The sequence below is a fragment of the Onychomys torridus genome, chromosome 9 (genome assembly GCF_903995425.1).
Source record: "Onychomys torridus chromosome 9, mOncTor1.1, whole genome shotgun sequence".
Lineage (NCBI taxonomy): Eukaryota > Metazoa > Chordata > Mammalia > Rodentia > Cricetidae > Onychomys > Onychomys torridus.
Window position 1 is genome coordinate 53,808,810 of NC_050451.1, and position 13,819 is coordinate 53,822,628.

Sequence of the window (13,819 nt, forward strand, 5' to 3'; positions counted from 1 at the left end):
TAATCTTTTAAAAACATTTCAAGGCTATTAATATTTCTAAAATTTTTTTAAAAAATAAATGCAAGCTACACAGAGAAACCCTGTCTCTAAATAAATAAATAAATTAAGTAAGTAAATAAATAAATAAATAAGCTCCCTGAGCTACTTCTTAAGAGTCTAATTTGGTTAAATCCAAGGACTATGACAAAACTGATAAATCCTGTACATATTTAAGTTTTATAGGTAATAATAATGAAGAAGAAGCAGGTTGGGAATTACTAATAATATAATCCATTTAATATAGGAAAAAGAAAAAATATACAAGATACTCACTAAAGCTCAAGAATGATTACAGTTTTATTATTTGGTGGTAGGACTGTAAGGGTTTTAATTTCCTTTTATGTATTTCAATTAACACCCATCAAAAAGAGTGAATTAGCAGCAGCAAGGGGTTCTGGGAAGGGTAGAAGAGAGAAGACAGGTAGTTACACTGTAAGGATGGAAGTAGGAAAGGCCTCTCCATAATTGTACACAGTAAAGAGTGTTCTGGTTGAGAAAAGGTCTCTCACTCTCTGCTGATCAATTCTTTTTTTTTCCCTAAACATTTAAAAAAACAAAAACAAAAAACTTCCACACAACTATTGAAACTACAATCAAATGTTGTAAATACAGCTAATGCTGTAATTTGATACTAAGTTAATGAAAAGAAAACTCATGGTCCCAAACATAGAACTAGTTTAAGATACCTACTGGAACCAGAGGAATTGATTAAATATTCCCCCAAAAGTACACCTAGATTTCCGACTATTAATATTTTTCAGTTGTTTGTCAAATAAATTGAGCTAAAGTAGATTGTGGACTGGTTATACTCTCACCACTGGCTTACATAATGAGTAAGAATGATTATTTCAATATACAGTATAATCAGAACCAAGAGTCAGCTAAATCAGTGCTAAAGAAACTAACTATAAAACATATGTAACTAATATGTAACAATCAACAATCACTTCCAATATGATAGCTTCCATGAAGAACTTAAAAGAGAAAGTTTTAAGCTACCCCTTTAAGCTGCTGAAGAACTCCTCATGGAAAAGTACTGAGGACCATGAGCTCAAAGAACAGGGGGTGCGGCCACATGGCATGAGAGGGCAGCCATGTTCCCATGAAGGCTGGATGTGGGAGTAAGGTAAAAGGTTGAGAATCAACCTTGGTGCTAAGGAACCGAGAAAAATGAATATGTAAAAGAAAGAGCAACAAAAGGAACAAACGTATGGAAATACATTAACAAATACTCTATCCTGACCAAAATATATATCTATTTAACATAAGTATGTATAACAATAAAATGGAAAAGTTGAGTCAGGAGTAGTTGAAGTAATTATTTTATTAGGATATTGTAAATCAAAAGACTTGCTGTAATTTTTAAGGTAAGCAATGTAAGAATAAACAACAACAAAGTCCAGAAATGGAAAAAAGAACACAGAAGGCAAGATGGGAGAGGAAAGCACAGTGTGAATAGAACCTCAAATAAAAACAATGTATTTACAACCACACACACACACACAAAAATGCCAGGTGTGATAGAAGCCTAGAATTACAGCACGTGAGAGACTAAGGCAGGAAGATGAGTTCAAGGTCAGTTTAAGACACTGTCTCAAAAACAATGAATAAAATATTGAGTATAAGTCCACAACACATGCATAGTATTTGTTAATTGAAAATTAAATGCTGAGAGAAACTAAGATGATCCAAATATATGGAGATATAGAATGGCTTAAGCAACAGAATTTCCCTATCTCTGGTTCTGGAACCCTTAGTCTGAGATTAGGGTGTTAGTGGGACCACATTGCAGGCACAGAGAGCTCTCTACATATAGAATGGCTTAAGCAACAGAATTTCCCTATCTCTGGTTCTGGAACCCTTAGTCTGAGATTAGGGTGTTAGTGGGACCACATTGAAGGCACAGAGAGCTCTCTACTTCGGTAGTTTTATCAGTGTGGCAGGGTCACTTCACTCAGCACTCTCCCCATGGCTACTGTACTGGCTGGTTTTGTGTGTCAGCTTGACACAAGCTGGAGTCATCAGAGAGGAAGGAGCCTCAGTTGAGGAAATGCCTCCATGAGATCCAGCTGTAAGGCATTTTCTCAATTAATGATCAATTTGGGAGGGCCCAGGCCATGGTGGGTGGTGTAATCCCTGGGCTGGTGGCCCTGGGTTCTGTAGGAAAGCAGGCTGAGTAGTCAGAGGAAGCAAGCCAATAAACAACATCCCTTCATGGCCTGCACATCAGCTCCTGCCTCCAGGATCCTGTCCTGTTTTAGTTCTGACTTACTTGTTCTGAATTTCTTCAGTGATGAACAGCAATGCTGAAGTGTAAGCTGAATAAATCCTTTCCTTTCCAACTTGCTTTATGGTCATGATGTTTCATCACAACAATAGAAACCCTAAGACTTATCATTTTCCTTGGAGGTGTGTCTTTCTCTATGCCCAAATTTCCCTTTTATCTAAGGGGACTAGTCATATCACATTAAGAGGCCCTGTACTTCAGTATTACTTCATCCTAATTACATCTGGAATGATCCTATTTTTGTAGTCACAATGTGAGGCACTAGGTTTAAGACTCCAACATAAGATGCATTTCAGAGACACAAACCCATAATGTAACTAACTGTTCATGGACTAGAAAGTTCATGTAAAAATGCCAACTCTTCCCACAAATCATCTCTAAAATTTAATGAAATCTTTTTTATGTATGAGGCTCTGGGTTTGATCTTCAGCCCACCAAATATTTACATACTTACAAACTTAGCATGACTTTTAGCAGCAAAAGCAAGATTTTTTCTAAATTTTAAGACAAAGAGTATACTGTTTTAAACAAATTGCACTTCAATTAATGAATACTCATAAGCCAAAAAATTAGCCCTACCCTAGTACAAAAATTACCTCAAAATTTATCATTGATTTCAATGTAAAACATAGAACAATGCAAAACACAATAAGAAGATAATGACAAAGCCTATGTACACTCTTGTATAAGACAAGTGAGACATATAAAAACTGGTAAAGGAAAAACCCTAACTAAGACACTAAGACAGAAAAGCTGGTATCAGGAACTAAGGTATTGCTGTTACAGGCCTGACCATGCTTTTGTTCAGAGGACTGTGCACTTTGTGAGTTTGGATTAGAAAAGTAGTTGAATGTTTTAAGTGGAGCTTAATGGGCCATCCTAGTAGGAACATGGAAGACAGTGGTGCTGAGGGTGTGACTTAGCTAGAGTTTCTATTGCTGAGAAGAGACACCAGGACCATGGCAACTCTTATAAAGGAAAACATTTAATTGGTGCTGGTTTACAGTTTCAGATGTTTAGTCCATCATTATCATGGTGGCATGCAGGCAGAAATGGTGCTGGAGAAGGAGCTGAGAGCTCTACATTTTGATCCAAGGGTAGAAGCAACTGTATGTCACACTGAGCATAGCTTGAGCAAATGAGATCTCAAAGCTCACCCTAAACTTCCTCCTACAAGGTCTAGGCATGGGGGTGAACACCTTTAATCCCAATACCCAGAATGCAGAGGTTGGTGTTGAGGCCAGCCTGGTCTACAGAACAAATTCCACAACAGCCAAGTTTAGGCAGTGAAGTAAACCATTGAAAACAGAAAGCTGGTGAAAATGTAATTGAACATGGGGACTATGTTCCAGCTCCAGCAAGCAGCAGAACTTGGCAGCTTAGGCCATGTGGTTCTGGCTTTAGAGTCAAGGATAGAAGAAAGGAGTTATAGAATCTCCCTCTGCAATTAAGAAAAGCTACTGAGGCCACGCATGTATCAGGGGTTTCCCTGAATGGAGGCCTAGAGAGGTCACTGTGTGAAGCTGTGAAGTTGAAGCCTGTATATTGCCTTGGAGACTTCAAGATGTTGGAGATGCCAGAGTCGTGGGATACCTGTTGAGGAGAGCTGCTAACAGGGAGTGGAACCAGCCCAAGAAAAAGAAGTGTGTTATAGTCAACAAAGACAAAAGGAGTTGGAAATCTGAAGAGCATTTTGACATCAGACACAGAGATGCAGTTTGGAGTTTTCCCAGCTGGTTTTTGGTCTTGCTTTGGCTCAGTATTCCTTCACTATCCTCCCTGCCCTACATTTTGGAATGGTAATGTATATCCTGTGCCATATATGTTTAAGTATGATACTTGCTTTTTTTATTTTGACTTTATAGGGGATTACAGTTAAGAGACCACAGGAATCTCAGAAGAGACTTTTTAACTTTGGACTTTTAACGTTGTTGAGACTGTGATAGAGTGTGGGGACTTTTGAATTTGGACTAAATGCATTTTGTATTATGTTACAATTTATAAGCCGATGGAGACCAGGGAATGGAATGTGGTGGTTTGGATAGATATGGCTCCCATAGACTCATGTGTTTGAATGCTTGACCTATAGAGAGTGGCACTTTTGGAAGGTGTGGCCTTTTTGGAGGAAGTGTTACTGTGGGGGTGGGCTTTGGGGTCTCCTATGTTCAAGCTATGCCCAGTGTGGAACACAGTTTACTTCCTGATGCCTGTGGGTCAAGATATAGAACTCTTAGCTACCTCTCCAGCACCATGACTGCCTACATGCTGCCATGTTTCCTGTCATGATGATAATGGACTAAACCTCTGAAACTGTAAGCCAGATGCAATTAAATGTTTTCCTTTATAAGAGTTGCTGTGGTCATGGTGTCTCTTCACAGCAACAGAAACCCTAACTAAGAAAGCTCAGAAAGTACAAATGATAGCTGTGTAAGCTTAACAACCTGAGTTAGATACCCAGAAGCACATAAAAAGCTAGATGCTGTAGCATTCCATCTGTAATCCCAACTTTCCTACAGAGTGATGGACACCAAGACAAAAGAACCACCTGGAAGCTCAAGAGCCAGCTAGCCTGGAATACACAGCACAGAAGCAGATCAGCAAGAGAGACCCTATCTCAACAAGATAGAAGGTAAGAACTGATTCTTGAAAGTTGTCCTCTGACCTCTATACCTGTGCTATGGCATATATCCTGCACACATACAACCATTAAAAAACAAAACAAAAAACTAGTGAAAAATGACAAGGTTTACACATACACTAAGCCAATGTTAACTAAGAGCATAACTATATAACATTAAGACTGGAGGGAGAGAGGAAGGGAGAGGGAGAGAGACAGAGAAAATGATAATGTATTTTTCAGAACTAGCACAAGGTGATACATTCTTAGAAATAAAACTAAAAATATCCATGTGTGTTTGGGGGGGGTGTGTTAAATTGTACTTCATAGCTGGGTGGTGGTGGTGTACACCTTTAATTCCAGCACTCAGGAGGCAGAGCCAGGTGGATCTCTGTGAGTTCGAGGCCAGCCTGGTCTACAGAGCAAGATCCAGGACAGGTACCAAAGCTACACAGAAACCCTGTCTTGAAGAAAGAAAGAAACCCCCCCCCAAAAAAAAAGGAGAATTGACTCCTAAATATCATTCTTTGGTCTTCACAATCATGCTGTGGCACACCCCCTCCACACACTTATTAATAATAAGTAAAAGTTTAACTCAAGACTCCAAAGTAAAATATAAAGGAACCATAAGAATGGAAAATGATTACCGGGGTAGATAACAGAACACATGAGTCATTAAAGTTGAAAGGTGAATACTGGGGGGTAGAAGGACATGGCAAGGGAGATGAACAGGAGGTTCAGCAAAAACAATGAAACCTGTTACTTTATAGCTAATTTAAACTTTTTTTAACAAAGTGGAAAAATATAATCAGAAAATAAGAATAAAGCTTAAACAGTTATTTCAACAAATAAAATGCACATGAAATAGTACTACCTATATGCCTACACTGCTAAAGACAAAAACAGTTGTAATACCAAATAGTGGCAGGAACACGAAAACAGATACACTATACATATCCTACAGGAAGGAATGAAAAATAAGTTTACAATCACTGTGGTGTCTTAAAACCCAATCATATTCCTGGTCCTTTATCCCAGAGAAATGAAAAGTTATGTCCATACAAAAACGTGTCAGAAATGTTTACCTGAGTTTTAATTGTAATAGCAAAGACCTGGAAAAAAGCATACATCTTCCAATGTTAACTAGGTATCACAAGTTTATAAAACAGTAAGATTAGGGAAGGAAATAGAAAAAGATATATGTAATCTCTGTGTACTGTTCTGGCAACTTCCTAAGAGCCTATAATTATTTAAAAACTAAAGGCAAAGTTAACAGCACTTGGGAGGCAGAGGCATGCAATCTGTGAGTGTGAGGTCAGACTAGTCTACACAACAAGGTCCAAGTCAGCCTAGACTACACAGTGTGACGCTGTCTCAAAAAAAAAAAAAAAAAAAAAATTGAGTAAGGAATTACACTCACATGCTCCTGATATATATACACATATGACAAACATACACATGTATGTATGATAATAAGCAAAATGTAAAATACCATGTGATGAAGTATCATTGTTTATAAATATTATCAAATCCTCCACCTGAGTATACTATCATAAGTTATAAAATGTAACTTAATGACTATTTTGTGTGTTTGCACTGAACTACAAATACCTTGAGCTAGAGTTTAGCTGATATTAGCACAGTATGACAGGCACTATTCAAAGTGCCTCACATACATTATTTCATTTCAATCACACAATTCCACACAGTAAACACAGAATGCTAACTTGTCCAAAGTCATACAACTATGAACATGAATCCAAGTCCAGTCAAACCTTGACGTTTTTAGCTATATCCCTTGTACTTAACCAATTTGTTTCATTTAACCTCTACGCTTTAGATTTCCCCTTTTACAAATGGTCTTAACACATATAGAACATAACTAATAAATAATACTTATAAATAAGATAGGTAGGGGCTAGAGAGATAGATCAGAGATTAAGAGCACTGGCTGCTTTCCCAGAGGTCCTGAGTTCAATTCCCAGCAACAACATGGTGGCTCACAGCCATCTATAATTTGATCTGGTGCCCTCTTCTGGCATGTAGGCAGAACACTATATATATAATAAATAAATAAATCTTAAAAAAACAAGATAAGGAATAATTTCAAGTACAGTAGGGCTACAGCAGGGTGGTTTGGTTCCCTGTTCTCAAATGTCAAATGGAGAACTCAACTGGATTATTTTTAAGATGCCAAACCAAGTAGATGACATCAAACTTGTGAGGCTTGGTGAAAGAAACCAATATAAAAAGTAGATAGTGTGCATCTGGAGCGACAGCTCAGCAGTTAAGAGCACAAACTGCTGCTGCAGAGGATAGAGTTCAGTTTCCACCACCAACATCAGGCGGCTCACAACCACCTTCAAGTCCAGCACCAGGGGATCTGATGACCACTTCTTACCTCCATGGGCACTGTACCTATGTGCATGAACCCACAATCAGTAAACACACACACACATAACTGAAACTAAAACTAAAGTCTAACAAAGTAGATGCTGTATGAGCCCATGTCTATAAAACATTAGTGTGCACACTAATCCATAAGGACAAAGCACATCTGCAATGGCTGGAGGCACGAACATACGGGGTACCACAAAGGGCTGTAAGAATTCTGATGGGGCAGAAATGTTCTACTCTTCGATAATGACAATGGTGTCTTAGGAACTGTTAAAACTCATCAAAGGGAACACTTTAAGTGTAGTTTGTTGGACGTGGTACAACTCAATAAAGATGTTCTAAAAAGGAAGTACTAGTACTTTTAAAATAAGCAAATCACCTTGATCTTAACCTTAACATGTTTTAACCTCAACAAAATAAAAATTAAATGATGTGGCCTGGATACTTAGGTTGAGAAAACATATATAACATAAGGAACATTACTCACAATCTAGGAAATAGAGAAAGGTACTTGGCTGACTGAATTCTAAATGATTCTTGAGTGTTTCTCTAAGCAGTGATGTTTTTATTCCCTAAATCAAGACTAGAGTGTAGGAAGTTTACAAACTGGAAAGTAACTTTCTAAAACTAGATTTCTGATTTCTACAACAAAGGTGCACTACATGGAACCTTACATTCTTTGTTTAAATTCAAATCAACCAAGCCTTTGTGTTCCCATTCTTTCTTCTCTCAAATTTCCATTCGTTACCATAGCAACCTGCTAACTGACAAGCCTTCAAGCATAGCAACAGTCCAAGCTTAGCAAGGGTGTGAAAAGGGGACAGTGTCAAAGGCCAAAATCTGACTCAGGAGAATCAGAATTCCAATCTTTGTCCCTATACAAAGGGCCTGGTAACCATAGAAACTGTGCCATACTGGGTTTGGGAATAGCATGACTAAATTCACTAAATGTGAACCAACGTGGAACAGCCTTGAAAATTCAAAATCACTATTCATAGCTACTTTAGAACCAACTAGAATAAGAAGTTATTCCAAACAACTTATAAAAATAATTTTATGTAAGTAGAACCATAGAATCTAAAAAACAAAACAAAGCAAAGCAAAACAAACCCAAAGCCCAAGCTCCCTTTCTGGACAATAGTTCCTGATGATGCAAGGCCCAAAACTCTCGAGAATTATTTTTTTGTCTTGAAAAAATAAACCAAATGAAAAAACCTCTAGGTTTTTAAAAACACCTTTAATTCAGTAACAACTTTTTCTTTTTCAAAACTTAATTTAAAAAAAAAAAAAAGTACCATGGTAGTCTACACACTGCTAATAGCTTGGGAAATTGAATAATCTGTTCCGAAATTCGCCATTATCATAGGAATCCATTTACTTTCTTAAGTCAAAGTGGAGTTCCTAAAACAGTTCATAGGGTTGACTCGTCTTTAGTGAGTACACTTTTAATATTTCCACTATCATGGAAAGTTCTGGATTATGACATATTTAAAAAATAATACTTCACAAGTCAAATTCTACTCCATTTAATAATCTGATTTAAAGCAAGAATTTTAAGGGAGTCCTTTAATGCAATTTATCATACGTAAATCAATTCAAAATGTCTAAAACCCATTATTTTTGTTCCTAAAATCAGAAATAACTGCAAATAATTCTCTACTACCTGCATGTATAGTTGTTTTAATTTAAAAGCTTCTTAATTCTGTTTGGCTTACCCTAGTCATAAAACTGGTTCCTAAAGCCATACCTATCAGGGCTGGGGATATAGGTCAATGTAATAATAAAATAATAATTTCACTACATTGTTTAGAGAAAAATCTTTTAAACGCTAGCCTAAACAAAAGGTAGTAAGGAAAGTAAATATGGTGGACAGTGACTGTGTTCTAGAGATCTAAAACCTGAACTCGGCCAAGCGGTGGTGGCGCACGCCTTTAATCCCAGCCCTCGGGAGGCAGAAGCAGGCAATCTCTGTGAGTTTGAGACAAGCCTGGGCTATATAGAGTTCCAGGACAACCAGGGCTACACAGAGAAACCCTGTCTCAGAAAACAAACAAACAAACAAACAAGAACAAAAAAACCATGAACTCAAAAAGAAACTTTATTTTCTAAAATGCCTATCCATAAATGTGGATCAGTATTGTTACATTGGGGTACATTCAAGATTTCAAAAGCTATTACTTTTGTTCCTAAAAATTAGAAAAAACTGCAAATAATTCTCCACTATTTGTATATAGAGTGTTGTTGTTGTTTTTGAAACCAGAACATTTATGACTGATTGAAACCTTCAAGATGAACTGGGTACTTCCCTCACGGAATCCATGTATGAATCTTCGATAGACAATTTTAGATGCCTACCCACCCAGTCCTGGTAGTGTTTCGTAGCTCAGCCTTGGCACTCTAGTTATACTTTCTCTATCGCTTGGCAGTATAGCCACATTTGTCACAGGTTGACTTCTGAAGGTGGTAGGGCGTAGAGCCACAGCAGGGGCACAATGTGTGTATCTTATTGGGACATTTTTCAAAGGATGATATTCCTTTTGTCATCTTGCTTCTTCCACCAACGCCAAAGACAGCAGAAGAGAAAGCATTTCTCTTTTTTGTTTTTAATTTAGAAGAAAGTTCTTATATTTCTCTGTCCTAATTAGGGCTACTATTGCTGTGAGAAACACCATGACCAAAGCAACTTGGGGAGGAAAAGGTTTATTTGGCTTACACTTCCATATCATTGTTCATCATTGGAGGAAATCAGGACAGGAACCCAAACAGGGCAGGAACCTGGAGCAGGAGCTGATGCAGAGGCCAGGGAGGGGTGCTGCTTACTGGCTTGTTCCTCATGGCTTGCTCAGCCTGCTTTCTTATAGAACCCAGGACCACAGCCCAGGGATGGCACCATCCACAATGGCCTGGGCCCTCCCCCATCAATCACTAATTAAGAAAACATTCTATAGGCTTATGTACAGCCTGATCTTAAGGAGGCATTTTCTTAATTGAGGTTTCCTCTTCTCAGATGACTATGTCTTATGTCAAGTGGGCATAAAACTAGCCTGCACTGCATCATACATGTTTTAGCTAAGCCACACATCCTCCTACACTTTTTTTTTTAACTTGACAATAGATCAAGAACAACAGAATTTGAACAAGCAAAGGTATACTTAAGCAGAAGCAACACAAGATCCTAGAAAAAGGAAAGCTATGTTGTTTCATTCTTTTGCTAATTACATTATTTATAAAATGCAAACACATAATGCTGAATGCTTCAAATCACTTTGAACAACCTAAAAGAGAAAAAGAAGTATCACACCAGTGTTCACTGGCAGGTGGTAGCTTTGGAATTGGGATCAGCATCACTATCCCACCAAACTATTTTCGATCTCAGGAGAGTGTAAGTAGCATCCTTGTCCTGCTATGACAACCATGCAATAAGCAACTTCCACAGGGTTTTGTCCAATCTCTGAAGTCGTCTCTTAGAAACTACTTCCCACTTATGGACTCTTCTTAGGCTGTCAGAAATTCCAAACTCACTGACAATAAACTATATAGATTATGTGGGCATATTGAGAAGGCGGCAGAGAAAGTCTGCCATGTTATCATTTTGAATGTCCCATGAGCATGTGAAAAATGATACAAGCTCATTGGGGCCAAGTCCATCGTCTTCCTAGCGACTCTTCTCTAGACAGTTTAGAAACAGAATCTGGAACAGAATTAAAATCTGTACACCATGCATTGTGCAGCTACTTACAAATCTTTCATTTAATCTTAACAAGCCCATATGAGCTTTTTTCATTATTGTTGCCTTAGATAAGACAACAAGATGTAGGAATGTTAGACAATTTGTCTAAGGTACTACACCTACTGCATGACAGAGTTAAAAGCAGAACCTAAGTATCAGCATCTTTTTTTTTTTTTTCTTTCTTTTTTGATTCAGGGTTTCTCTGTATAGCTTTGACACTGTTCCTGGAACTCACTCTGTGGCCCAAGCTGGCCTCAAACTCAGAGAGATCCGCCTGCCTCTGCCTTCCAGTGCTGGGATTAAAGGCATACGCCACCACCGCCTAGCACGTATGAGCATCTTTATGACTTTACAATGATACCAGATATTAGGGTAGTTCTAATTCAATCTTCAGCATACAGCAAAAACCACTACAACTATCACGTCAGGACCCAACTTACTGCCAGCAGACAATACCCCCTTTCATATATCCTAGTCTGATAGTCTAGGACAAATCTTCTCTTTATTAGTTAGACCTTGTATAGTCATAGGAAGAGCAGAAAATGTTTTGTTCAATTTCTATAGCATCACCAAATAATTCAGAAAATTATAACATGCCCAACATACTTAGAAATCTATGAATAATGATCTTTCTAGAAATTTCACCAGATTGAAGCAATGAATATGTTTCGCTGTAAAACAAAGAACTCCAAATGCAGGCTCTGAAAGCACTGTCAAACTGATTAAAATATAAGACATTGTCTGGGCTGGAGAGATGGCTGAAGAGCACCGACTGCTCTTCCAGAGTTCAATTCCCAGCAACCACATGGTGGCTCACAACCATCTGTAATCAGATCTGGTGCCCTCTTCTGTATACATAATAAATAAATAAATCTTTAAAACTATATATATATACATATATATATATATATGACATTGTCCAAATTATATTACATGACCATGTTAATGTAAGAATATGGATATCAAGGATGTAGTGATGCATGACTTTAATCCCAGAATTCAGAAGGCAGAGGCAGATGGAGCTCTACTGAGGTCCAAGCCAGCCTGATCTATATAGTGAATTCCAGGCCAGCCAGGGCTACATAGTGAAACATTGTTTTAAATAAATGAGTAGCAAAAACCATCAGTAGAGGGTGTTTACTATGTACTAAGTACTATATAGGTATATTTTAATTCTGTACTATGAAAGACTGTGGAATTATTATTAGCTTTATTTTATTGTGTTTTTTTGAAGCAGGGTTATACATAGCCCAGGCTGGCCTCCACCTCATCCTGTAAAAGAGAACTGTCATGAATTCCTAATCCTCCTGCCTCTACTTCCAAGTGCTGGGATGATGGGCTTATACCACCACTACACCTGGCTATTGATGTTACTAAAATCAAAGGAACTAGGGTGGCAAAGTTCACACAAATAGCCACAGTGACACTGCTAGAGTTCAAACACCCTGGGCTGTCCAGCTCTAAAGCCCATAGTCCTCATCTGACTGTTGACTGCTTCCCCATTTCTGTCTAGTAAATATATCTTTGTCCTCAAATCTAAGACCATTACAGACACATTTAAACCTAGGAACAACCATATCCACTATCCACTAACTGGACATAATTTTTGAAGCAAATATAGTAAGTACCTACCCTGTCTCGAAAAAAAAAAAAAAAAAAAAAAAAAATGAAAAGCACCTGAAGAATTATCATAACAAAAATTCACACAAGGAAACAAACTTTCATAAAATTCTGAACCACCAAGAATAGAATTCACATAACAAAACATTTTTCATTGCTTGAAAGGTATTCCTAAATTGATGTGAGCATGACATTACCAGGAAATCATCTTGGATATTAAAAAAAAAAAAAAAAATTAAACCTAAAGAAGAATTTAGTCTTAAATTAAAAAATCACATTATATTCCATACTCAGCTAATGTGGTTTGAATAGGTATGTCCCCCACAGACTCATGTGTTTGAATGCTTGGCCTATAGAGAGGCACTGTTAGGAGGTGTGGCCTTGGTGGAGGAGGTATGTCACTGTGGGGGCAGGCTTTAAGGTCTCATATGCTCAAGCTATGTCCAGCATGGAACACAGTTCACTTCCTGTTGCCTGCAGATCAAGATGTAGAATCCTCAGCTCCTTCCAGCACCATGTCTGCCTGTATGCTGCCATGCTTCTCACCATGACGATAATGGACTAAACCTTTGAAACTGTAAGCCAGCCCCAATTAAATGCTTTCCTTTATAAGAGTTGCCATGGTGGTGCACACCTTTAATCCCAGCACTTGGGAGGCACAGTCAGCCTGGTCTACAGAGGAGATCCAGAACAGGCACCAAAACTACATGGAGAAACCCTGTCTTGAAAAACCAAAAAGGAGTTGCTGTGGTCATGGTGATCCTTCACAGCAATAGAACCCTAACTAAGACAGCTACTGAACTACATGTAACATTATTATACTATGTTATCTATATAAAGTTATTTATTAGTTAAATAAGCAAGTTGTAATCTCCAAAGAGGTATCATCACGTTTCAGTGTTTCAAATTTCTTTATAAAAATATGTCTAAAAATAAATGCAAGAGTAGAATTTCTCCAAATGCAAATTCTTCAGTCTGTTGTAGTACGAGCCAAACTACATAAATTTCCAAATGTGTAAGTTATAGTTAAAAATAGCAATATTTTCCTCTTGTTTACATCGAACACATTAGGTGTGTATCAGAGCACTGAAGGTTATTTTCTGGAATGTTAAATGGTAACTCAAGTCTT

General features: G+C 37.8%; 1 protein-coding gene across 2 annotated transcripts in view; it reads right to left on the reverse strand.

Moving 5' to 3' along the window:
- Positions 1-13,819, reverse strand: part of Fzd3 (frizzled class receptor 3) — a 66,011-nt gene that overhangs the window by 43,439 nt on the left and 8,753 nt on the right. The gene's annotated exons all lie outside the window — the stretch shown is intronic.